This window comes from Pongo abelii, chromosome 4, assembly GCF_028885655.2.
Source record: "Pongo abelii isolate AG06213 chromosome 4, NHGRI_mPonAbe1-v2.0_pri, whole genome shotgun sequence".
NCBI classification, from domain to species: Eukaryota; Metazoa; Chordata; class Mammalia; order Primates; family Hominidae; genus Pongo; species Pongo abelii.
In genome coordinates this window covers 110958472-110976153 of record NC_071989.2, presented here as the reverse complement: position 1 = coordinate 110976153, position 17682 = coordinate 110958472, and positions in this window count along the sequence as shown.

The window sequence follows — 17682 nt, the reverse complement described above, 5'->3', positions numbered from 1 at the left end:
CAAACCTTTGTATGGTTTTGATACCGTTTCTCAGTTTTAAATTTTCTGAAATTCTCTACCATTTAAACAGTAAGTTTGAACTACCTTGAATAGAATTGATAAATATTGAATCAACTGTAACAATGAATGAAATGAAGTTTCTTTCTGTTTCATTAGAACTTCTAAAAACAAGATTGTATGAAAAAATATAGGGTTATTTAATAGGCTTTCACAGAATATTGGTAATTTCAAATTATCTAATTGGTTAGATAGGGTCAGGATTAGGGTCTGAAACTATGTATTGGTTGGGAAACAATTTGTTTATTTTCATACTGTATATTAAAGATAAAACCATCAACCAGGCATGGTGGCCCACACCTGTAATCCCAGCACTTTGGGAAGCCAAGGCAGGACGATCACTTGACCCCAGGAGTTCGAGACCAACCTGGGCAACACAGGGAGACCCCATCTCTACAGAAAAATGTTTAAAAATTAGCCAGGTGTGGTGGCACATGCCTGCGGTCCCAGCTACTCAGGAGGCTGAAGTAGGAGCATTGCTTGACCCCAGGAGGTCGAGGCTGCAGTGAGCCGCGCTCATGCCACAGCTCTTCAGCCTGGGCGACAGGGCAAGACCTGTCTCAACAACAACAACAAAAGTATCCGTTAAGAATTTTTTCTGCAATCATAAAATCATAAAATAACCAGTATCAAAGATTTTAAACTGTAATTTCTATGATATTCATAAATATAGAATAAATATTCTTCAATATTTATTCTAAAGCACTATGAAAAGAACTGTGGGAAAAGTAAAAGATGAGTCAAATGTGTACCTCATTCTTATAAAGGACTTTACTGTCTGGTAAGTAATAAACTAGGTAAGCCATGTACAACACAAGTTAAGGCATGCTAAATTGCAGAAGACAGGTATAGACAATGTACTTAGGGAGGCAAAAAAGAGAGAAGTTGTTTTTACATAGGAAATTTGTGTTTATCCTTATGGAAGAAGGATCATTTAAGCTTGACCTTGAAGAATGTATAGGATTTGGTAAATGGATACAAAAGAATTAGAGGAGAAGTAATACACAGAAATGGAAAAGTATTGTAATGATTCATAAAAAGGCAGGGCTTCTTGTTGTCTACACTGCCTCGGGTATAAAGTGAAGAAGCAAGATAATGAGGGATAAAGCTGAAAAGGTAAGTAGGAAACCTTATGGAGAGCTTTGAGTACTGTTAAGGATTGATATGTGCCCCTCCCAAAATTTGTGTTGAAGTCTTAACTCCCACCACCTCAAAATGTGACCTTATTTGGAAATGAGGTTGTTGCAAGTGTAATTAGTTGAGATCATATTTCAGTAGGGTGGGCTCTAATATAGTATTACTGGTGTTCTGATAAAAGGGGAAAATTTGAACACAGACTCAAGGAGAATGCCATGTGAAGATAAAGGCAGAGTTTAAGATTATGTTTCTATACGCCAAAAAAAGACAAAGGTTGCCAGAAAACCACCAGAAGTTAGGGGAGAGGCACTGAATACATTTTTCCTCATTCCTCAGAAGACCAACCCTGTCAATACCTTATCTCAGACTTTTACCTCCAGAACTGTGAGACAATAAAATTCTATTGTTTCAGCCATCCAGTTTGTGGGACTTTGTTACAGTAGCTCTAGCTATAATACAAATGCCTGGCTAAATTATTTCTTTTCTGAGAGCAAAAACTTTGTATAGGAAACTGTCATAATCAGAACTGTGTTTTTGGAAGTTTAATCTGGCAACTAGTAAAGAACAGATTAGAAAAGGAGAAAACAAGGCATGGAGATTAGTTGAGAGGACTTCGCAGTGATGATGAATACTAAAAACCTAAACTGGGCCTGTAGCATTGGTAATGAATGGAGGCTGTCTTAAGATCATTACAGAATATCTCACATATTTTATTTCATAACCATACTGAACAGTGATGTGATATCAAAGATGGAGACCTGGGGTATTCTGATTACTCATTTAAGAAGAAAGATTATGTTTAATATAGGCTAAAGGAAAAGTGTTTAGGGTAGGATGTGAATCTAGGACCTCATCTTATACCACAGACCAAATAAATTTCAAACAGAATTCCAGGAAGAAGAAAAAAAACAAAACTTTTTTTAAAAAAGCATAATTGTATCAAACAGTGCTACCTATCCTGCTTTCCCTCAGCAGAGCAAAGTTTAGAAAAGAGTCATATTAGAATATCTTTTTGATAAATATAAGTGGCTTTTTCTTAGCTCAAATGAAGTAACTTCTTTTTAATGATTATCTGACTCAAAACCAGCCTCTTTTTCCCCCATTTCAAGAAGGTGATTAGTATTCAGAGTCATTTTAAAATAACCAACTCTAAACATATATTTTTTTAATTTTTGCTTCTCCTAAGTAGTTTCTCATTAAACAGACTTTTATCCTGTGTTTATTAGTCATGTTAGGCTAGATTATTCTGTGTCTGCAAACCACTTCCAAAATCTTAGTAACTTAACAAAGCTTTATTTCTTGGACACCCCACATATTTCTCTTAGTTCGTCTGCATTTTCATCACCACTTCTAGATGTGGGGCCATGGTTCCCCATGTCTGGAATAACAGCTCACCATGACAAGGGAAGGAAAACATGAACTGAGCATTAGATCTTAAAAGTTGCTGCAAAGTTATGCACATCTTTCCCACAAAGGTGAAACATAGCTACACAGTGCTAATTGGTATGGGGTTTCTTTTTGTGGTGACAACAGTGTTCTAAACTTACTAGTGATGGTTTCATAACTTTGAATATGCTAAAATCTACTGAAATGTACAATTTAAAATGGTGCTCCAGGTAGGCATCCACAGTTCCAGGATCCAGGACAGTCCCTGTGGTTCAGGGTCCAGGTCTTCCCCAGTAGACCTCAGAGGCAGGCTGGCCCCTGAGGACCCAGGCATCAGGCCAACCCCCCATGAGGACCCCACTAGATTGCCCACCATGAACCTCTAGACTGGCAGACTGGTGAAGGGCTTTCTCTGCCAAAGCCAGTCTATGAAGACTGGCAGAGGTGCCTACTTTTTTAAATGTGCAGGTAGCAACACAGACTGCAAGAATCCTGAATAATCAGGGAAACATGATGCCACCAGAAGAACAACAACAAAAAAGCACCAGTAAATGACCATAAAGAAATGGCCATCTAAAAACTGCCTGAGAAAGAATTCAAAACAATTATCTAAAACAAGCCAAATGAGCTACAAGAGGGCACAGACAACTAACCAAAATCAGGAAATTTACATGAAGAAAATGAGAAGTTTAACAAAAAGAGAGAAAGCATATTTAAAATTAAACTTTAGAACTCAAAAACACAGTGACTGCACTGACAAATTCAATAAAGAACTTCAAGAGCATACTTGATCAAGCAAAATAAAGAATCAACAAGCTGAAAGACAGCCTTTGAAATTACCTTGTTAGAACAAACAAAAGTGAAGAAAGCCTGTGGGCCTTTGAGACACCATCAAGTAAACAAAAATGTGCATTATGGGAATTCTAGAAGAAGCAGAGACAGAGAAAAAGGAAGAAAGCTTTTTAAAAGAGATAAAGACAGAAAACTTTCCAAATCTGGAGACGGAAGTGAACATCCATATCTAGGAATCCCAAGGAACCCCACATAGATGAAGTATAAAGAAATCTTCATTGAAACATAATCAAGTTCTCAAACTTTTAAAGCAGCAACAGAAAAGTAACATTACATGCAAAAGAACCTTCATAAAACTATCACCAGATACCTTGCAGACCAGGAGAGTGGAATGAGATATTTAGTCAAAGAAACTCAACCAAGAATACTCTACCCAACAAAGCTGTCCTTCATACATGTAGAAGAGACAAAAACTTGTCCAGAAAAAAAGCTGTGGGAATTTGACACACTAGACCTGTCTCACAGAAAATTCTAATGGGAGTTCTTCAAGTTGAAATAAAAGATGCTACCTAACAACATGAAAACATATGAAAGTATTAAACTTACTGTAAAGGTAGGAACATAGTCAAATTCAGAATACTGTAATGGTGGTGTGTAAATTTTTTTTAACTCTAGTATGAAAGTTAAAAGACAAAAATTTTCTTAAACTAGCTACAATAATGTGTTAATGGCTACACATTATCTAAAGACATTGTGATATTAATAACAAAACGTGGGGAGAGAAGAAATTTTAAAAGTGTAAAGTTTTTGTATGTAATCAGAATTAAGTTGTTATCAGCTTACCATAGACTGATATAACTATAAGATGTTTTAGATGTGCATCATGGTAACCACAAAGGAAAAACCTGTAGTAGATACACAAAAAAGATAAAGAGAAAGAAGTCACAGTATACCACCACAAGACATTGTTATATCACAAAGGAAGACAGAAAGAGGAAGAGAGGGAAAAGGACCTACAAAACAGTGAAAACAATGAACAAAATAGCAGTAGTACATCCATAACTATCAGTAATTACTTTAAATGCATTAAATTCTTCCATCAAAATACAGAGTGACTGAATGGATTAAGAAAAACAAACTCTAACTATATGGTGACTAGAGGAGACTTCAGATTAAGGATGCACATAGACTAAAAGTGACAGGATGGAAAAAGATATTCCATGCAAATGGTAATCAAAAGAGAGCACAATGGCTACACTTATATCACACAAAATAGACTTTAAGTCCAAAGCTTTCACAAAAGACAAGGTTATTATATAATGATAAAGGGGTCAATTCATCAGGAAGATACTGCAATTGTAAATATGTATACACCCAACATTGGAGCACCTAAATATATAAAGCAAATAGTAACAGAATTAATGAAGAAATAGCAATACAATAATAGTTGGAAACTTTAATGCCCTACTTTCGCTAATGGATAGATTATCCAGGCAGAAAATCAACATGGAAACAGCAGACTTGAACAGCACTACGGACCAATTGGACCTAACAGATAGATACAGAACATTCCTATTCATTAGTAGCAGAATACACATTCCTTTCAAGTGTGTACAGGACAGTCTCCAGGATAGGTCATGTTAAGCCACAAAACAAGTGTTAATGAATTTAGGAAGATATTAAAAGTATATCAAGTATCTTTTTTGACTCAAGTGGTATGAAACTAGAAATCCAAAATGGAGAAGACTGAAAAATTTGCAAGTATGTAGAAATTAACATAACTCCTGAACAACCAGTGGGTCAAAAAAGAACTCAGTACTGAAATTTAAAAATATCTTGAGACAAAAGGGAAACAGAATAACCAGACCTTATGGGATAGAGCAAAAGCAGTTCTAAGAGAGAAGGTTATAGCATTTTTTTAAAAAAGAAATGACCTGACTCTACACCTCAAGGACTAGAAAAAGAACTTAAGCACAAAGCAGAAAAAAGGAGATAAATGACAGAGCAGAAATAAGCAAAATAGAGAATAGAAAAATAGTAAATGTCAATGAAATGAAGAGTTAGTGTTTAGAAAAGATAAACAAAATTGATAAGCCCTTAGTGAGACTAAGAAAAAAGAGAAAAGACTCAAAATTATAAATGTAAGAATAAATATGATCACTGATATCAGCAAAATAGAAAGGAGCATAAGACTGTACTGTGAAAAATTACATGCCAACAAATCGGATAACCTAGAAGAAGTTGATAAATTCCTGGGAATATACAAACCATCAAGACTGAATCATGAAGAAATAGAAAACCTGAACAAAGCAATATAACAAGTAAAAATATTGAATCAGTAATCAAAAACCCAGCAAAGAAAAGACCAAAACCTGATGGTTCCATTGGGGAATTCTACCAAACATTTAATGACAAATTAACACCAGTCTTTCTCAAACTCTTCCAAAAAATTGAAAAGGAAGAAACATTTCCATACTCATTGTGCAAAACTACTGTTACCCTGATACCAAAGCTGGATAAGGAAACTACAAGGAAAGAAAATTATAGGCCAGTATTCCTGATGAACATAGATGCAAGTATTCACAACAAAATACTAGCAAATTGAGTCCAATAATACATTAAAAGGTTTATATACCATGAACAAATGGAAGTTATCCCTGATGTGCAAAGATGTCTCAATATACACAAATTAATCAGTGTGATAGAATTGAATAGAATTGAAGGATAGAGTTATATGATCATCTCAATTAATGCAGAAAGAGCATTTGACATAAATATTTTTTCATGATAACATCTCTCAACAAATTAGGTATAGAAAGAATGTACCTCAACATAATAAAGGTCATGTATGATAAACCAAAGCTAAGATCATACTCAGTGGTGAAAATCTGAAAGCTGTTAAAGACAATGGTGCCCACCCTCACGACTACTATTCAATACGGTACCATTGTTTCTCCGTATCTGCAGGTTTTGCATCCATGGATTCAACCAATCATAGATGAAAAATATTTGAAATAACATACAATAAAAAATACAAAAAAAACCTATTTAACATTTAGTTATAAGTAATCTAAAAATTAAACTATACAGGAGGATATGCATAGGTATTTGCAAATACTGTACCATTTTATATAAGAGACTTGAACATCCACAGATTTTTGTTATCCTTGAGGGGTCCTGAAGCCAATCTCCTGCAGATTCCAAGGGACAACTGTATTAGAAGTCTTAGCTAGAGCAGTTAGGCAAGAAAAAGAAAAAGACATCCAAATCGAAATGGAAGAAGTAAAATTTGTTTGCAGATGACATGATCTCATATATAGAAAATCCTAAAGACCCACCAAAAGCTGTTTGAACTAGTAAACTTAATACAGTTACAGGATACAAACTCAGTGTACAAAAATCATTATTGTTTTTATACACTAAACCATCTGAAAAAGAAATCAAGGAAATCCCATTTACAATAATGCAAAAAAATACTTTGGAGGTGAAAGTTCTGTATACTGAAATCTATAAAACATTGAAGAAAGAAATTGAAGAATATGCAAATGAAAAAATATCCCATATTCATAGATTGGAAGAATTAATGTTTAAAGGTTCATACAACACAAAGTGCTCTATAGATTCAGTGCAATCCCTATCAAAATTTCAACAGCATTTTTCACAGAAATAGGAAAAAAAATTCTAAAATTTGAGTGGGACCACAAAAGAATGAATAGTCAAATCAGTCTTGAGCAAAAAGAACATAACTGGGATTAGTGAGGCCAAGATGGCTGACTAGAAGCAGCAGCAATTGGAGGCTCTCATTGAAAAGAACCAAAATAGCGTCCGAATCCTGCAGTGGCAAATGAGATCCAGGTTCTGTCATCAGGACTGACTAGGTGGCTGGCACGACCCATGGAGATGAAGGAAGAGCTGTGTAGTGCAACGGCCCACCTGAGAGCCACATGGGGCAGGGGAGCCCTCATCCACAACCATGGAAGGCAGTGAGCAAGCATGCTACCAATCCTGGTGAACCATCCTTTTTCCACGGAACTGTACAGCACCGCCAGGGCCTTGAGTTCCAACCACAGAGCCATGCAGATTCTCAAAAACCACTCAGCTAGAATCTGCCTGTGCCTGCTGAGTTCCTGAGGGGAGGGGCAGCTATTGCCACTTCTGTGGCTGCCTGCAGTCTAAGCCATCTGAGCTCCTTGGGGGAAGGATGGCAGCCAACATTGCAGCTGCTAGCTACCTAACACACTAAGCTCTTTGGGGGGAAGGACAGCAGCTATCACTATAGCTCTGGGCTGCACTTTTACCCTGCTGGATCCAGGGAGACTGGATGGCTGGACCCAAGAGGTATCCCCACAGCCCAGCACACTGGTTGTGGCAGACCACAGCCAGATTGCCTCTTCAGGCCAGACCCTGATACATCCCTCCTCCTTGGGCAGGACCTCCCTGCAGGAACTCCAGCAACTCCAGCCCAGGGCTCACGGACAGAACTCTGACTTCCATAGGCCCTGAGCCCCTAGTGGAAGGGGTGACCATAATCTCCGTGGACCAACAGACTTAGTCTTTCCTCCTGCTAGCTTTGAGGAATCCAGGCAGCCCAGACGAGTGGGTATTCCCTCAGCACAGCACACCCCCTCCACTATGGACAGCCAAATTGCTTTGTTAAATGGGTCCTGCTTCCCGTGCCACCCAACTGGGTGAGACCACCCCAACAGGGGTTGCCAGACACCCTATATAGGAGCATTCCTACTGGCATCAAGTAAGTGACCTTCAAGGTCTGAGATCCCAGAAGAAGGAGCAGGTACCCATCTTTGCTGTTCTCCAGCCTCCTTGAGTGACATCTCCAGGCATGGAAGCAAAACAGATGACTAAGGCCTGAAGTGAGCCACCAGCAAACTGCAGCAGGCCTACAGAAAAGGGACCTGACTACCAAAAAAAAAAAAAGCAACAACAGCATCAACAAAAAAAGTCCCCACATAAACCTCATCCAAGGGTCAGCAGCCTCAAAGATAGAAACTAGACAAATTGATGAAGATGAGAAAGAATCAGTGAAAAAAACGCTGAAAACCCAAAAGACCAGAGTGCCTATTTTCCAAATAATTGCAACACCTCCCCAACAAGAGTGCAGTACTGGATGGAGAATGAGATGGATGAATTGACAGAAGTAGACTTCAGAAGGTGGGCAAGAACAAACTTTGCTGAGGTAAAGGCTCATGTTCTAACCCAATGCAAAGAAGCTAAGAACCTTGATGAAAGGCTACAGGAGATGCTAACTAGAATAACCAGTTTAGAGAGGAACATAAATGACCTGATGGAGCTGAAAAATACAGCATGAGAACTTTGTGAATCATACACAATATCAATATCCAAGTTGATCAAGCAGAAGAAAGAATATTAGAGATTGAAGACTATCTTGCTGAAATAAGTCAGACAGCCAAGATTAGAGGAAAAGAATGAAAAGAAACGAACAAAACCTCTGAGAAATATGGGACTGTGTGAAAAGACTGAACTTATGACTGATTGGAGTACCTGAAAGAGATGGGGAGAGGGGAACCAAGTTGGATAACACACTTAAGGATTTTTTCCAGGAGAACTTCCCCAAACTAGCAAGACAGGCCAACATTCAAATTTAGGAAATACAGAGAACCCCACCAAGATATTCCATGAGAAGATCAACCCCAAGACACGTAATCATCAGATTCTCCAAGGTTGAAATGAAGGAAAAAATGTTATGGCAGCCAGAGAGAAAGGTGAGGTCACCTACAAAGGGAAGCCCATCAAACTAATAGAAGGCAGATCTCTTAGCAGAAATTCAACAAGCCAGAAGAGAGTGGGAACCAATATTCAACATTCTTAAAAGCATTTTCAACCCAGAATTTCATATCTGGCCAAACTAAGCTTCATAAGCAAAGTAGAAATAAAATCCTTTTCAGAGTAGCAAATGCTGAGGGAATTCATCACCACCAGACCTGCCTTGCAAGAGCTCCTGAAGGAAGCCCTAAATATGGAAAGGAAAAACCAGTACCAGCCACTGCAAAAACACACGAAATATAAAGACCAATGACACAATGAAGAAACTGCATCAACTAGTGTATAAAATAACCAGCTAGCATCATGATGACAGGATCAAATTCACACATAACAATATTAACCTTAAATGTAAATGGACTAAATGCCCCAATTAAAAGTCACAGATTGGCAAATTGGATAGAGTCAAGACCCATCAGTGTGCTGCATTCAAGAGATCCATCTCACATGCAAAGACACACACAGGCTCAAAATAAAAGGATGGAGGAAAATTTACCAAGCATATGGAAAGCATAATAGCAGGGGTTGCAATCCTAGTCTCTGACAAAACATACTTTAAACCAACAAAGATTAAAAAAAGACGAAGAAGAGTGTTAACATAATGGTAAAGGGATCAATTCAACAAGAAGAGCTAAGTATCCTAAATATATATATGCACCCAATACAGGAACACCCAGATTCGTAAAATAAGTTCTTAGAGACCTACAGAGAGATTTAGACTTCCACATAATAATAGTGTGAGACATTAACACCACACTGTCAATATTAGACCAATGAGAGAGAAAATTAACAAGGATATTCAGGACTTGTACTTAGCTCTGGATCAAGTGGACCTAATATATATCTACAGAACTCTCCACCTCCAAACAACAAAATACACATTCTTCTCAGTGCCACATGGCACTTATTATAAAATCGACCATATATTTGGAAGTAAAACACTCCTCAGCAAATGCAAAAGAACTGAAATAATAACAGTCTCTCAGACCACAATGCAATCAAATTGGAACTCAGGATTAAGAAACTCACTGAAAACCACAAAACTACATGGAAATTGGACAACCTGCTCTTGAATGACTCCTGGGTAAATAATGAAATTAAGGCAGACATCAAGAAGTTCTTTGAAACCAATGAGAACAAAGAGACAATGTACTAGAATCACTGAGCTGTAGCTAAAGCAGTATTAAGAGGGAAATTTATAGCACTAAATGCCCACATCAGAAAGCTAGAAGGATCTCAAGTCAACACCATAACATCACAAAAGACCTAGAGAAGCAAGAGCAAACAAGTCCAGAGCTAACAGAAGTCTAGAAATAACTAAGATCAGAATGGAACTGGAGGAGATAGAGAAACAAAAAACTCTTCAAAAAAATAAATGAATCCAGGCATGGTTTTTTTTGTTTTTTTTTTTTTAATTAACAAAATGGAACACTAGCTAGATAGTAAAGAAGAAAAGAAAGAAGAATCAAACAGACACAATAAAAAATGATAAAGGGGATGTCATCACTGACCCCACAGAAATACAAACTACCATAAAATATACTATGAACACTCCTGTGCAAATAAACTAGAAAATCTAGAAGAAATGGATAAACTCCTGGATACATACACCCTCCCAAGACTAAACCAGGAAGAAGTCAAATCCCTGAATCGACTAATACCAAGTTCCAAAATTGAGGCAGTAATAAATAGCTTACCAACCAAACAAAGCCCAGGACCAGACAGATTTACAACCAAATTCTACCAGAGATACAAAGAGGAGCTGGTACCATTGCTTCTGAAACTATTCCAAACAATTGAAAAGAGGGACTCCTTCCTAACTCATTTTATGAGGCCAGCATCATCCTGATACCAAAACCTGGCAGAGACAATACAAAAAAGAAAACTTCAGGCCAGTATCCCTGATGAACATCCATGTGAAAATCCTCAATAATATACTGGCAAACTGTATCCAGCAGCACATCAAAAGGTTATCCACCATGATCAAGTTGGTTTTATCCTTGGGATGCAAGGCTGGTTCAACATACGCACATCAGTAAATATAACCCATCACATAAACAGAACCAGTGACAAAAACCACATGATTATCTCAATAGATGCAGAAAAGGCCTTTGATAAAATTCAACATTGCTTCTTGTTAAAAACTCTATAAATCAGGTATTGATGGAACATATCTCAAAATAATAAGAGCTATTTATGACAAACCCACAGCCAATATCATACTGAACAGGCAAAAGCGGAAGATTCCCTTTGAAGACCGGCACAGGGCTTTGAAGACCGGCACAAGACAAGGATGCCCTTTCATCACTCGTATTCAACATAGTTTTGGAACTTCTGACCAGGGCAGTCAAGCAAGGGAAAGACAGAAATGGTATTCAAATAGGAAGAGAGAAAGTCAAATTATCTCTGTTTGCAGACAAGATGATCCTATATGTAGAAAACCCCCTCATTTCAGCTGATAAGCAATTTCAGCAAAGTGTCAGGATACAAATCAGTGTGCAAAATTCACAAGCATTCCTGTACATTAACAATACACAAGCAGAGAGCCATATCATGAATGAACTCCCATTCACAATTGCTACAAAAAGAATAAAATATCTAGGAATACAGCTAACAAGGGTTGTTGTATTAGTCTTTTCACACTGCTGGTAAAGACATACCCAAGACTGGGCAATTTACAAAAGAAAGAGGTTCATTGGACTTACAGTTCCATGTGGCTGGGGAGGTTTCACAATCATGGTGGAAGGCAAGGAGGAGCAAGTCACATCTTACATGGATGGCAGCAGACAAAAGGAGAGCTTATGCAGGACATCTCCCATTTCTAAAACCATCAGATCTCATGAGACCCATTCACTATCATGAGAACAGCATGGGAGAGACCCACCCCATAATTCAATCATCTCCCACTGTGTCCCTCCCACAACACGTGGGAATTATGGGAGATACAAGATGACATTTGGGCGGGGACACAGAACCAGACCATATCATTCTGCCCCTAGTCCCTCTCATATCTCATATCTCCACATTTCAAAACCAATCATGTCTTCCCAACAGTCGCCCAAAGTCTCAACTCATTTTGACATTAACTGAAATGTCCACAGTCCAAAGTTTCATTTGAGACAAGGCAAGTCCCTCTGCCTATGAGCCTGTAATATGAAAAACAAGTTAGTTACTTGCTAGATACAATGGGGGTAGAGGCATTGGAAAAATACTGCCTCTCCAAATGGGAGAAATTGGCCAAAACAAAGGGACTACAGGCCCCATGCAAGTCCAATATCCAGCAGGGCAATTAAAGCTCCAAAATGATCTCTTGACTCCATGTCTCGCATCCAAATCACACTGATGCAATAGGTAGGTTCCCATATTCTTGGGCACCTCCACCCCTGTGGCTTTGCAGGGTGTAGCCTCTCTCCCAGTTGCTTTCACAGGCTGGCATTGAATGTCTTTGGCCTTTTCAGGCACACGGTGCAAGCTCTCCATGGATCTACCATTCTGGGGTCTGGAGGATGGTGGCCCTCTTCTCACTGCTCCACTAGGCACTCCCCCAGTAGGGACTCTGCACGGCATCTCTGACCCCACTTTTCCTTTCTGCACTGCCCTAGCAGAGGTTCTCCATGAGGGCCCCACCCCTGCAGCAAACTTCTTCCTGGGCATCCAGGCATTTTCATAAATCTTCTGAAATCTAGGCAGAGGTTCCCAAACCTCAATTCTTGACATCTGTGCACTTATAGATTCAATACCACGTAGAAGATGACAAGAATTGGGGCTTCCACCCTCTGAAGCAACAACCTGAGCTGTACCCTGGCCCCTTTCTTCCATGGCTGTAGCAGCTAGAACACAGTGTATCAAGTCCCTAGGCTGCACAGAGCAGGGGGGTCCTGGACCTGGCCCACAAAACCATCTTTTCCCCCTAGGCCTCTGGGCCTGTGATGGGAGTGGCTGCTGTGAAGACCTCTGAAATGCCCTGAAGACATTTTCCCTATTGTCTTCGGAATTAACATTCAGCTCCTCATTACTTATGCAGATTTCTGCAGCCAGCTTGAATTTTGCCTCAGAAAATGGGATTTTCTTTTCTATTGCATTGTCTGGCTGCAAATTTTCCAAACTTTTATGCTGTGTTTTCCTTTTAAAACTGAATCCTTTTAACAGCACCCAAGTCACCTCTTGAAAGTTTTGCTGCTTAGAAATTTCTTCTGCCAGATCCTAAATCATCTGCCTCCAGTTTCAAGTTTCACAAATCTCCTGGGCAGGGGCAAAATGCCACCAGTCTCTGCTGAAACATAACAAGAGTTACCTTTGCTCCAGTTCCCAACAAGTTCCTCATCTCCATCTGAGACCACCTCAGCCTGGACCTTATTGTTCATATCACTATCAGCATTTTTGTCAAAGCCATTCAGAAGTCTCTAGGAAGTTCCAAACTTTCCCACATTTTCCTGTCTTCTTCTGAGCCCTCCAGACTGTTCCAGCCTCTTCCTGTTACCCAGTTCCTATGTTGCTTCCATATTTTCAGGTATCTTTTCAGCAATGCCTCACTCTACTAGTACCAATTTACTTCATTAGTCCGTTCTCACACTGCTGATAAAGACATACTCCAGACTGGGCAATTTACAAAAGAAAGAGGTTTACTGGACTTACAGTTCCACGTGGCTGGGGAGGCCTCATAATCTTGGTGGAAGGCAAGGAGGAGCAAGTCACATCTTACATGGATGGCAGCAGGCAAAAAGAGAGCTTGTGCAGGACAACTCCCATTTTAAAACGCATCAGATCCTGTGAGACCCATTCAGTACCACAAGAACAGCATGGGAGAGACTCACTGCCATAATTCAATCATCTCCCCCCAGGTCCCTCCCACAGCATGTGTGAATTATGGGAGCTACAAGATGAGATTTGGCTGGAGACACAGAGCCAAACCATATCAGACATGAAGGACCTTTGCAAGGAGAACTACAAACCACTGCTCAAGCAAATAAGAGAGGACACAAACAAATGGAAAAACATTTCATCCTCATGGACAGGAAGAATCAATATCATGAAAATGGCCATACTGCCCAAAGTAATTTACAGATTCAGTGTTATTCCCATCAAACTACCATTGACATTCTTCACAAAATTAGAAGAAAAAAAACTACTTTCAAATTTATATGGAACCAAAAAAGAGCCCAGGTAGCCAAGACAATCCTAAGCAAAAAGAACAAAGCTGGAGGCATCACACTACCTGACTTCTAACTACACTAAAAGGCTACAGTAACCAAAACAGCATGGTACTGGTACCAACACAGACATGTAGACCAACAGAACAGAACAGAGACCTCAGAAATAAGGCCACACATCTACAACGATCTGATTTTCAACAAACCAGACAAAAACAAGCAATGGGGAAAAGAGTCCCTATTTAGTAAATGGTGCTGAGAAAACTGGCTGGCTATATGCAGAAAACTGAAACTGGACCCCTTCCTTACACCTTATACAAAAATTAACTCAGGATGGATCTAAGACTTAAATGTGAAACCCAAAACCTTAAAAACCCTAGAAGAAAACCTAGGCAACACCATTCAGGACATAGGCATGTGCTAAGATTTTATGATGAAATTGCCAAAAGCAGTTACAACAAAAACTAAAATTGACAAATGGGATCTAATTAATCTAAAGAGCCTCTGCACAGCAAAAGAAACTATCATCAGAGTAAACAGGCAGCCTACAGAATGGGTGAAAATTTTTGCAATCTTCCCATCCAACAAAGGTCTAATATCCAGAATTTACAAGGGACTCAAAGAAATTTACAAGAAAAAGACAAACAACCCATCAAAAAGTGGGCAAAGGATATGAACAGATGCTTCTCAAAAGAAGACATTGATGTGGCCAACAAACATGAAAAAAGCTGAACATCACTGGTTGTTAGAGAAATGCAAATCAAAACCACAATGAGATACCATGTGGTGTATATATACCACATTTTATTTATCCAGTCTGTCACTGATGGGCATCTGTGTTGGTTCCATGTCTTTGCTATTGTGAATAGTGCTACAATATGTGTGCATGTATCTTTATAATAGAATGATTTATATTCCTTTGGGTATATACCCAGTAATGGAATTGCTGGGTCAAATGGTATTTCTGGTTCTGTGATATGTATGCATACAAAGGAATATTTTTTCAGCCTTGTATGTAAAATCTAAAATACTATGCAGCCATAAAACGGAATGAGATGATGTCCTTTGCAGGGACATGAATGAAGCTGGAAGCCATCATCCTCAGCAAACTAACACAGGAACAGAAAACCAAACACTGCATGTTCTCACTCATAAGTGGGAGTTGAACACTGAGAACACATGGACACAAGGAGGAGAACAACACACACCAGGGCCTGTCAGAAGGGTGGCTGGTGAGGGAAGGGAGAGCGTCAGGACAAATAGCTGATGCATATGGGGCTTAAAACATAGGTGACGGGTTAATAGGTGCAGTAAGCCATCATGGCAGATGTATACCTATGTGACAGACCTGCACATTGTGCACATGTATCCCAGAACTTAAAGTAAAAAAAACAATTAAATTAAAAAATAAAAGAACAAAGCTGGAGGCATTATACTACTTGACTTCAAAATACTGGCATAAAAAGAAACATACAGATCAATGGAACAGAATAGAGAGCCAAGAAATCTATGCATTTATGGTATATCTTTGACAAAGTTTGCAAGGACACACAATGGGAAAAACACACTTTCTTCCATAAATGGTGCTATTAAAACTGGATATCCACATCCAAAAGAATGAAATTGAACCTATACCTCACACCATATACAGAAATCAGCTCAAAATGGATTAAAGCCTTAAATCTAGGGCCTGAAAGTGTGAAACAATTAGAAGAAAACAGGGGAAATACTTCTCAACAATAGTCTTGATGATTATTTTTGTACATTATCTCAGAATGAACACAGGCATCGAGAGCAAAAATAGACAAAGATTGCATCAAACTAAAAGCTTCTGCACAGCAATGAAAACAATATGGAATGGGTGAAAATATTCGCAAATCCTGCATCTGTTAAGGGGTTAATATCCAAAATTTCTAAGGAACTCTGTTCAATGGCAAGAAAACTAATAACCAGATTTAAAAATGGGCAAAGGGCTTGAATATACATTTTTTCAGACAAGACATAGAAATGGCCAACAGATGCATGAAAAAATATTCAACATTGCTAATCATCAGAAAAATACACTTTAAAACCAAAATGACATATAGTTTTACACCTGTTAGAATGGCTATTATCAAAAAGATAGCAATCTCTGGTGAGGATTTAAAGACAAGGGAACCCGTGTACATTTTTGGTGGGAGGGCGCAATGGTATAGTCATTATAAAATACACTATGGAGGCTCCTCAAAAAATTAAAAAACTACCATATGACCCAGAATTTCCTTCAAAGGTACTGACATAGGTATCTTGAAGGGATATCTACACTTCCATGGTCATTGCATCATTATTCACAATAGCTGTGATATGGATCAACCTAAAGGTCCACTAATGGAGGTATGGATAAAGAAAATGTGATATGTATGCATACAAAGGAATATTTTTTTCAGCCTTATATGTAAAATCTAAAAATGTTGAACTTAGAAGCAGAGAGTTGAATGGTGGTTGCCAGGGGTTGGGAGTGAGAGGAATGGGGAGGTATTAGTCAAAGAATACAAAGTTTCTGTCGGGATGAATAAATTCTAGAGAGCTAATGTGCAGCATGGTGGCCATAGTTAATAATACTTTATTGTACATTTGAAATTTGATAAGAAAGTAGATCTTACGTGTTCCCACCACACAACCCACACAAAAGTTAATTATGTGAGGTGATGGATATGTTAATTAGCCTGATTATAATTACTTCACAATGTATACATACATTAAAATATCACAGTGTACATTCTGAATATTTATAATTTTTATTAATCAGTTTTACCTCAAAGCTGGGAAGTACATACAGAAAGAGAAGTTATGAAATAAAATAATTCTAGATTCAACAGCAATTTATATGAGAAATAATGAAACAGCCATAGAAACAACTTTATGGTTATCTCAATTACTATTTATCCTAACAGCATTACATCCAGACCATTGTTGATATTTATTTATATCACTCCTGAATATTTTTATGAACTTTTTAAAAGTGAGCTTTATGGTAGATGAATTATGTCTTATAAAGCTGTTAGAGTCTAAACCACAGATTGGAAAAAATAAACTAGCCATACAGCCACCCTAATACCAAAGACAGGTAAGTGCAGCCCTACCATATTCCTGGAAGGAGAAGCAGAATATTAGTTGATAGCTTTAATAGCTGTCACACTCATCTTTTTCTTTTTCTTTTTTCTTTTTTTTTTTTTTTTTGCAAATTCTGTTATAGGCAATTTATTACCAAAGTTCGTTTTACTTTTATTCCCTGATAAATAGCCAATATATGCCATTCAAAGAAATTGCTGATTTTATTAGTGAAATTTCAGAATTCTAATGCAGAGATTCCAAATACAAT